Genomic DNA, 10,965 nt, shown 5'->3' with positions numbered 1-10,965 from the left:
TTTCTCCAGAAAACACCCTTCATTCTTTCCAATGCTTCTCCCCACAGTGAAATCGGAAGTCAGCAGAGGCCCATGAGACCTCAGGCATTTAAAATGCCTCTGTGGCCTAAACAACATTTGGGGTAACCAAGAACCAAGACATCCGTCCCTCTTAACTTGATGAGACTGGCCACCCGGGGAGTAGGCTCCTCACTTATTTCACTGCCAAGTGGCCTTCCTAAATTCATGAGGCCTCGCAAAGCTGTACTTCTCCTCAGTCAGAAAACACAGATCAATATACACAGCAGAAGCACTTATGCTTTGTTCATAACATCTCCTGTGTAACTGTGAGAAACATCCCCCCCACCAAGTTGGCAGGGGTTACTTCCGTCAGCAGTGCCCTGGCATAGGGGCTGCTCCTGAGAAGGACGGAGGAGCAACAGGACGGCAAAAGCAAACTGAACCTAGTGTCAAGCAAAAAGTCAATCAGGTTAAAACAAGGTGATGCCACTGTCCTTGTTTGCTTAAATATGCCAAGAGCAACGGCCCTATGAACATGGTGGAAATCACAGATCTACTTATAGTGGGTCAGTGGTCCACACAGGGACGAACGCTGGGACAAGGCCTGCCAGGGTCTCCCTAGCAATGACAAGTGGGAGACAAGCTTCCTCCAGCTCCAGTGTCACAAAAGGCCACCGCAAACCACCTCAGCTGCTTCTACAGGGAAATCTGAGCAGATACGTGGGCACGTAGAAAGAAATCCTATTCAACTGCCCTGTGGGCAAAAAAATTCCACCATTGCCATGAGAAGATATATATATATATATAAAAACATCACACAAACACGATTACCTCAATTTAGAAGCAAAAGGCATGGGGTGGGGGTGTGGGGGAAGGGGAAGGATGCTGAGAGCCAGGGGGCGGCGTTGGTGGGAACGCATTTCCAGGGGCTCATAGCACCTGTTTGCAAGCACATCTCTCAAAATAGCGTTAAGCAACAAGTTTCTAAAATGGCACATCCAATGCTTCTTTTCCCTGGGAGTGCTTTGTCATGGCTGATACTCTGTACTCAAGAAATCGCTTCCAAAGAGCCTGCAGGATAAAACAGAGCATTTTTTTTAAAACATGTCTGCAGCTCTGGCAGCAGCAGCAGACCACAGGCGCGTGTGATGCGGGAGAGGCTGGAGCTGGGCGCTGCCTGGGCCCCACCTCCTCCCGGAGCACTCACCATCAGCAGGCTGAGCGCAGAGTCCGGCACCAGCTGCACGGCCATGGTCTCTGATTCCCATGCACAAATGCTCCTGCACAGTCAGTTCGCCTGGGCCCTGGGTGACTGCAAAGCATCCATAAACACCTGCAGAAAAGCAGCCAGAAATCCAGACTCAGGGTGCAAAAGGCTCAGGAGGAAGACAGGCCACATTTTACATGGGGTTGGGGGGAAGGTCAGGGGGATGTTGGGAAGAAGGGGTGGGAACCGGGCTTAGGGAGGGAGAAAAAAAAAAAAAGAAGGAAAATAAGAAGCTGCAGGTTATTTAAAGGTGAGCCCTGCCTGGCTTCTATGCTAAGCTGCACAAGCACAGAAACCACATCAAGCACAAATATAAAAAGCTCAGAACACTGAATTTTTAACTGATCCCTTAGCCTAGGCAGCAACTCTTCTTTTAACTGACAATTAATATAAAACGTTCCCTAGTGCAGATAAATCAACCAGCCCCGAACAACACCCCCCACCCCCCTTCTCTGCATCTCTCAGCAATTCTGCTGCATAAACATGCTGAATGTCACAACCTACCGCTTGCAATCTGGTCAGTGTCTTCTTTCCTGCAGAAAGGTGTGTCCCTGTTGCAGAATCAAGTATCTGGGAACCAGGGAGCCAAGCCTGACCACCAGCACCAGGCGGTCACTGAAGATCAGCAAATGCCCTCATCATAACTGAGGAGGAAGTCAGTTATGAACAGACCTTTCCACCATCCCCAAAATCTACTTTTCCTCCCCAAGTGGACTGGCAAGCTTAGTGCCCGGCAGGGCTACTGTACTTCCGAGGAACATGTGATTACACTGCCTGTTCTGGGAGCGCTCAGATCTCCCTGCCTGCACCACATGTATGCGAAGACAGACACCCTCTACCTCTCTCCCTCGCTTCCTCCCGCCCTTCCTCCCTCCCATCTCTCCACCAGGCTGCCTGTTAGGAATTTTGAAGGAGCCTCTCTAGCTCAGGGAGGTATGGGAGGCTAATTTGTAGCAGAGGACACTGCTTAAGACAAAAAAAGGCAAATTAGCCTTGAAAATCATATCATGCAGCATTTTCCTTGGAAGATGTCAATGGAGGGGAAAAAAAAAACAAACGGAAGTCTGTGGAGTCTTGTTACTTAATGAGTGGCTCAAAAGGCTTCCCAGAGTCAAAGATTTAAGAAAATTAAAGCATCTTTTTTGATGAGCACTGCCAAGCTTATATCTTTTTATGGAATCCACTTATTCAACTAAAAATAGCCATTACTAATACTTCCAGTAACATTTTTTTTCATGTCCTTTACTGATTTCTTTCTTCATTCACCTGCTGTAACGACTCCAAAAATTCTTTGATATTAACTGGACAATGTGAAATGAATGTAGGAACATAGAAACCAACTTTCTAAATAGAAACTGGGGAGAAGAAATTAATAGTCTTTAAATGTTTCTATAGACAAGTATAGCTGTTATTCCTATACATACTTTTAAAAGCATTTATTTGATCCTCACAGTGCTTAGCACAAAGCAAGTGCTGAAAAATATTCATTAATTGAATGAAAAGATTCCCCTCTCACTGTGTATCCTATGGTGGCCCAATAGGGTTGAACCTCTGTTCCAGGTCGTCTGATTGGATTCTAATGCCCTTGACCTCAGGAAACTCTTAAAACCACTCCCTACTATCAGATGCTTGGAGATTCATGGCATGATCTGAATCATGTGGGTGGCCTTGCACTGAGCTATCAAAACATTCTGGACTTGCTAGTGGGTTTCATAAAAGAATATAAAATAATAATAATTATTATTATTATTTAGAGAATGCATCTATAGCATTACCTTAACCTTGCAAATAGGGTTCTAGTATTCAGCTATATTTGCTGAATGCCTACTGTATGCAGTACTGTACGATAAGCTTTGGAGAAGATGCAAAGCTACCCCAGTCTCTGTCTCCATGAACATATTATCTAGATGATGCAGCAATACCCAATAATCATTTATGATGCAAGACAATAGGTGATAAATGCTATAAAATGACTTGAAAACAAACAGTTGGGCTGTACAGAGCAGGGATAGTGTACTTTTGGCTTCAAGAACATGGTAGTTTTGGGGATGGAACTTGAGGAATATGTGGGATGTCTTTTTCATAGCTTCTGTTTTGTAATTCTAGATGGACTATGTGCTTGGAAAGTATGGAAAGCATAAGGAAAAAAGTGAATCCTGATGCTACTGCAACCGGTATATGTGAATGGCAGGAGGCTGTGCCCCACAGAGCAGCTCCTGGTGTGGAGAAGTCCCGGACACGCTCAGGGTGGAGAGATAGGCCTGAGAGGGGATAGGTCAACCACTGACAGGCCTCAGCACCCCTGCCTCCCTCTCTGTAATCTGCTTGGGAAGCCTCGCCCTGAATCTTTGCCCAGATTCCCTAGGCAACAGAGCCGGTGGCAGGTCTCTCATGTGAAGGAAGACATTATTGGGAGGTGCAATCTTGGGGCAGGGAGAGAGAAGGAGCTAGAAAGGGGAAGCAAGGAATGAGGGTGGGTATAAGGCTGTCGTCTGGTCACAGCACATTGGTACAGTAGTGAGGAAGGGCTTCCAGACATGCATGGGACTTCTTCATTCCTTGGGATGGACCATCGGGGAAAGGAAGAGGGAGGGAGTTACCAGCCTGCTCCTGCCCTGCAGCTACTTTTGTTGGTCAAATTGACTCCAGGGGGCATGAACTCCCATGCATTTCAGAGTTACCTGACCAGCTCCTGCAGGTAGCTGTGAACGGAAGGACAAGGCATCTGAGACAGCAACAAAGGAAGACGCCACAGCCTTTGTGGGTCAGTCAGATAGGACCTGGGCAGTGGAGCTGCTGAGGCCTCTTCCTCAGTGCATGTTATGGAAACTGCCCCAAAGCCTGGTCCACACCCTGGAGGAGGCTGGGACAGCAGCAGTGCTAGGAGTTAGAATGACAGTGGCAGCACCTGGACCCCCCACCAAGCAAATACCTAACCTCCAGGAGCCATGGGGGAGCCACGCAAACCCAAGAGGTACATAAACTGTATATGTTTACATAACTTTTAATGTCAAAATCCTCTACGAAATACTTCCTGATTTTTCCATTTGGGCATTCATATTTGCTTTGTTTGTACAATTTTAACTTCCTGTTTATTTGTATGACTGCTTTTTATGACAGTTATTCACTTTATTATCCCCCAATTAGAGAGTGAGCAGCCGGATGTCAAAACAGGCACCATCCATCTCTGGGTACTCTTGTAGCTCAGAGCATCACGCTGAGAGCAGAAGCTGCCCCATAACATTAAACTGGGCACCAGTGGAGATGCTACCATGTTAAGGAGAAAGGGCAAGGGCAGCGTTCCGAGGGTGGGTGGGTAGCACACGGGAAGCATATATATAGGAAAAGCAGCACTGGACAGAGAAGGAGGGGTCAGAGAAGGGAAGGAGGGAGCCCCAGAATTCCAGTGACAATGGTAGTTCTACAAAGATGCCTTGAGCTTTTAGCAAAGTCACAAACACAGAAATCAAAGTGTGAACAGTTATGGAGCAATGTATGAGGAAAAGGAGTTAGTGTAAAATGAACCCTCATGCAAAAACAAAAAATAAGCCAGTGAGGTATGAGCTCTCTACTTCTTTTTAAAATCTTGTCCAAGAGAATCAAGATCGCAGAAGGGAAAAGGTGTGAGGGATAGCCATCCTTTCCTCTACATAACCAAATTCCTGGCCCTAAATTCCTAAATTCCTTGGCTAACCTACCTACGACCCAAGAAAGCGACAGCATTCCTTTCAGTGTAGCTCCTCATAAAAGTTCCTCAATTGAAGGACAGTTCAATGTCACATACACAAAAAGCCATTACAAAAAAAAAAACATAACAAAACAAAAAACAGTCATTAAAAACTTCTTTTGTATTTAATACGAAGCTGTTGTGAAAACACCGATCATTGGGTCCACTCACTCCTGCCTGTGTAAATTGCCCTATGTGAGAAATTTCTCCTGGAATTTACTACAAGGAAAATGTCTCTCCCTTCTGAGGCAGCCTGTGGGCTGGACTGCGTTAGCTGCTCAGAATCCCTGTTAGGCTATTTTACTCTTGGAAGTCCGAATGCTTATTCTGTCATTTGCTGTGTGACCCAAGTAAGTGCCACCAGGGTGAGGTGAAAATCAAATCAAATATTATTATACCTTTTTCTAAGTTGCACATAATAGGCGTTCAATAACCGTTAGTTCCCCTTCAGTCTCCTTTTCCTTCTGATAATAAAAATAATGGAACTAACCACCACTGGCACATTTGGCTGTCAGAATACCCAAAGCCCAATTTTACTTTCAATTAGAGCAGATATTATCATAGCTGGCATTGTGACTTCCTTGGTTTTTCTCAGCCTTGTTTTCTTCCTTTTAATTCGTAATGTATCACTCTTATTTGGTTGGCTTTTTTTTTTTTCTTGTCAGTGAGCCATCTGAAATACTTTCTCTGGAAAGAGGTCCAACATAAATCACTCTTTAATGTATAAGCAACTCTCAAATAAATTTGGCACACTGGAATATTTTGCAGCTACTGAAATGGCAATTATGAAAAGTAGTTAGAAATATGGAAACTGTCTGTCTGAGCTATAATGTTTATTTGACCATGAAATGATATATATATACTCTAATTACAGCCATGTAAATATTTATATTTTAAGAGGATATGAAGGACCTTTGCTTCCAGCCAAGATAGAGCAATAGGGATGAAGTTTATCCTCCGTCCAGAAACAAACAAACATGGGCAAAACATATGAACCAATGTTTTCCAAAACACTGGACACAGGACAACCAAGGGCGATGACCCACGATAAGCTTTACAATTGTCCCAGGCTATTGAATTAAGAGTGTTTCCAGGCCACAGAACCGAGAGGGGAACCCAGGTGGAAACAAGCGGATTCCCTAAATGGAGTAGACAGGGGCGAACAAAATGGGTAGAGTTCACATGGCAGAGCACAAGAGAAGAGAGAGGTATGGAGAAAGAGAACCTCACAGATCTGTAAAAGGGCCCCCTTTGGGTATTCAGTTGAGTGCTGACCACCTCATGCAAAAGAGGAAATTATCTGAAGCTGGGGAAAGAACTACCTCAAAGAATTAGAAAGATTGGTGACTGGCGCTCAGACGGTGCTTGCCTCAGTAGTGAGGAATAATTAGCCATAGATGGATTATTCCCCTGTGTCTGCCTAACAAATGTGAGAAGCAAGACCTGAAACGATCAAACTGTTCCCAAGTAACTTAGCTGTGTTCCAAAACAAAGTTAAAGAGTGTTTAAGAAATGCAGAAATAGCCTGCATCCATCAAGGAAAAATTTACCATGTCTGGCATCTAATAAAAATTACCAGGTATGGAAAGAAGTAGGAAAATATGACTGCTAAATAGAAGAAAAATGAATCAAAATCATCCAAAAGTAACACAGATGTTAGAGTTAGCAGAAAAAAAACACATTAAAACACTTACTATAATTTTATTTAATATGTTTGAAAAGTTTGTTAGAGACACGAAGATATAAAAAAGACCAATTTAAACTTCCAGAGATTAAAAACTACTCAAAAATGAAAAGGAAAAAAAAATCCCACCTTTGTTGGAATTAATGGAGATTAGACCTTATAGAAAAAAAAATTAATGAACTTGAAAACATAGAAACTATTCCAAATGAAACACAGAGATTTAAAAATAAATTGAAACAAAACAAAATGAGCATCTGTGAGCTGTGGGACAACTTCAAGCAGCCTAATATACATGTAATTTGTTTCCTTGAAGAGATGCAGACACAAAATATATTTGAAGAAATAAGGACTACAATTTCCCCAAACTATATGCTGAACAAATTCAAAGCTTGAAAAGAACTACACTAAGGCATATCATACTCAAATTGCCCATTATCCGTAATGAAGAGAAAAATTTGAAAGCAACCACAGTGGGGGAAATATATATCACAAACAGAGGGGCAAAGATAAGGATCATTATCCCTTATGAACAAAGATACAAAAACTCTAAACACAATTATAGAAAATAAAAGCCAATAATATATTTTTAAAAATAATGCATCATGACCATCCAGGGATTATTCTAGGAATACAAGGCTGGTTTAACATTCTAAAAGCAAGCAGGGCAATTTAGCATATTAACAAACTAAAAAAGACAAAAACTACATAATCATTTCAATAGACACAGAAAAAGTAATTGACAAAGTTCACCATCTATTCCTGAGTTTGATAAAAGAAAAACTCAGCCAGTTAAAAATAGAATGGAACTTTCTCAACCTGATAAACAGCATCTACAAAAAAATTCCAGCTTTTATCATACTTCATGTGAAAGATTGAATGCTTGCCCCCACAGGTCCCTCTAAGGAACAGGGCAAAGATATCTACTCTCAGGACTTCTCTTAACACTATACTAGAGATTCCAGACAGTGCAATAAGACCAGAAAAGGAAATAAAATCTATTCAGATTGAAAAAGAAAAAGTATTAATACAACAGTCTTTAGTCACTGCCAACTGAATCTTTTTGCAGAAAATTCGGTGGAATTTGCAAACAAGCTACTATTGGATTGTCAGAAAAGCTATGACACATTTTTGCAATGAAAAACATAGAAAAAATACGTCATGACTTTTCTGACAACCCAACAGAACTAATAAGCAAGTTTAGCAAAGTTACAGGATACACGATATATTTGAAAATCAATTTTATTTCTATACAGCAACAATGAACAATAGGAAATTTAAATTAAAAATACAATGTGATTTGTAATGGCATTAGACACTATGAAATCTGACAAAGGTGTGAAAGATCTGTACACTGAAAACTATAAAACATTACTGAGAGTAATTAAAGACTTATTAAATGGAGAGATATACTGAGCCCATGAATCAGAAAACTCAATGTTCTTAAGATATCAATTCTCACCAAACTGATTTATAGATTCAACAGAATCTCAATCAATATCCCATGTGGAAATTGATAAGCTGATTCTAAACTGATATGAAAATGCCAAGGACACAGAATTGCCAGAATAACTTTGAAAAAGAAGAACATCATTGGAGAACTAACACTACCTAACTTCAAGATCTATTATGAACTTATAGTCATCAAAACAGTGTAGTATTGTCATAAAGACAAACAGTTCAACAAAACTAAACAGAGTCCAGAAAGTGACCCACACACATATAGACAAATGATTTTATTTTATTATTATTTTTTTTACAAATTTTATTGGGGAACAGTGTGTTTTTCCAGGACCCATCAGCTCCAAGTCAAGTAGTTGTTTCAACCTAGTTATGGAGTGCGCAGCTCAGTGGCCCATGTGGGGGTCGAACTGGCAACCTTGGTGTTATGAGCACTGCACTCTAACCTACTAAGCTAACCGGCCGCCCCAACAAATGATTTTTGACAAAGATACAAAGACAACTCAGTTAAGAAAGGGCAGTATTTTCATCAAATAGTGCTGGAACGATAGACTATCCACATGCAAAAGCATGGACTTCAATCCATTCCTTGCAACATGTACAAAGTTTAACTCAAAATGTATCATAAACCTAATTGTAAAACCTAAAACTATATAAGATTTATAGATGATACATGGGAGAGAATCCTTGTGACTTTGGGTAAAGCAAAAATGTCTTAGATACCCCACCCAATCACAATATCCATAAAAGAATGGATCAATAAATTGGGCTTCATCAAAATTAAAACTTCTATTCTTTGCCAGAAACCATTAAGAGAATAAATACACAACACATAGAATAGTAGCAATATTTGCAAAGTATATTTTTGGTATAGATATTATATCTGGAACACATAAAAGCATTCTATACTCAACAAATCAAACAACTGAATGAAAAATGTGGAAAAGATTTGAACACACACACTTCACAAAAGAATATATATGTATGGCAAATAAGCACATGAAAAGGTGCCTGACATCATTAGTCATTAGGAAAATGCAAATTAAAATAATAATAAGACACCACAACACACCTACTTGATGGCTACAGTTAAAAAGACTGACATATCTGGTGGGAATATAAATTGTATACCTACTTTGGAAAACAGTTTGGCAGTTTCTTTAAAAATTAAACATACACCTGCCTTATGACCCAGCTATCCTAAATGAAAATTAATGTTCAAAGACTTGTACATGAATGTTAATGACAGTTTTATTTGGAATAGTCAAACCCTGAAACAACCCAAATATCCATCAATGGGTTAATGTTTGAACAGATTGTACAGCCATATCATGAAATCCTATTCAGCAATAAAAATGAATGAAGTACTGTTATAGGTGAGAACATGAATGAACCTCAAGACTATTATGCTAACTGGAAGAAGCCAGATGCAAAAGACCACATACTGTTTATTCCATTTATAGGAAATGTCCAAACAAGGTAGATTAGTGGTTGCCTGGATGGGAGTGACTGCGAATGGCAGTGTCTTTCTGGGGTGGTAGAAGCATTCTCAAATTGGATTGTGGTGATGACTGTGCCATTCTGTAAATTTACCAAAATTCATTGAAGTGTACACTTCAAATGGGTGACTTTTATCATATTCAAAAGCTGGAGCTTTATTTTAAGAAAAGAAATGAACTGTTGATACAAGCAATGACATGGATGAGTCTCGAAATTACTGTACTGAGTGAAAGAAGTCAGGCACAAAAGAACACATACTGTGTGATTCCATTGCTATAAAATTCTGGATAATTCAAATGAATGTATAGGGATAAAAGGCACATCAGCAGCTGCCTGGGGAATAGGGGTGGGGTGGGAATGGGTGAGCCTGTAGCATGGGGGAGGAGGGAGCGATTGCCAAGGGGCACAGGGAAACTTTTAAGGCTGATAAGTATGTCCCTTATCTTCATTATGGTGATGGTTTCATGGATGTATAAATGTGTCACAACTTCTCAAACTGTGCGCTTCAAATATGTGCAGGTTATCATATGTCAGTTTCACCTCAGTAAAGCTGTTTTGTAAGGGACATGAATGGTATAATTATTACAACAATAAAATAAAATTCGTTTTGTTAGAATGTGGGATTAAAAGTAATTTTTCCCTGTTTCAAATTTGTTGACTTGTCCCTACACAGTTCCAATAATTAAAATAACGATGTTCTTAGAAATCGTTTATTACTTAAACAAGAGGGGTGGAGGAGCCGGTCAAGGAAGGAGAGTATGGCGTTTCTTGTTGTTGTGGTTGAAGGCAAAGAGCCGCAGGTGTATTTTAAGGCACGTTTACAAGACGCCAGAAAGGCACAAAGACAAAAAGCTCCTGTAAATCCGGAAGGAGTCAGGGGAGAAAGCAACCCCAGGCAGGGGCGTTGTTTTTCATAGGGAAGAAGGATGCTTGTTTCCGTGACATGAAAAAGAAAGGCGAAGACGCAGAGCAATGCTGAGACAACATGAAGGAGTGTAAACAGAGATATTTTAATCTGCTAAGAAGGGCTTGAAGCACCTTTATTCGCGGGTCTTATCTCCACAGAGATACCACAATGACAAGCCCTGGGAGCTAGCTGCTAGTCCCAGAAGGATGGCTCACCCCTTCAGCCTCTGCCCCCGCCATGGGAGCCGCTGCCTAACAGGAATACTCAGGGCTCCCCACACAAGGCCTGCTTTAGGCCAAGCTTCCAGGGCACTCACCCTAAAGTCATTCCGGAGCCCCCAGCTCAGACACCAGACTGAGTGGGAGCCCCACTCCTGGCTTCCCCAGGCCTCCCAGCGTGGGGTGTGTGTGTGGGGGTTACAG

The 10,965-nt window shown here is 41.3% G+C and overlaps 1 long non-coding RNA gene across 1 annotated transcript; it reads right to left on the bottom strand.

Annotated features, from left to right (window-relative positions):
• Positions 1 to 991: 991 nt before the first annotated feature.
• On the bottom strand, positions 992 to 2,087 carry LOC109393820 (uncharacterized). The gene is made up of 3 exons (XR_002126331.1): positions 1,772 to 2,087; positions 1,208 to 1,333; positions 992 to 1,071 (listed from the first exon to the last, which is right to left on the bottom strand). It is a non-coding gene; the product is annotated as an uncharacterized LOC109393820 (long non-coding RNA).
• Between the last annotated feature and the right edge of the window lie 8,878 nt (positions 2,088 to 10,965).

This window comes from Hipposideros armiger, unplaced genomic scaffold, assembly GCF_001890085.2.
Source record: "Hipposideros armiger isolate ML-2016 unplaced genomic scaffold, ASM189008v1 scaffold_390, whole genome shotgun sequence".
Lineage (NCBI taxonomy): Eukaryota > Metazoa > Chordata > Mammalia > Chiroptera > Hipposideridae > Hipposideros > Hipposideros armiger.
Note: the sequence above shows the minus strand (reverse complement) of the source record. Positions and strands in the feature narration are given on the sequence as shown.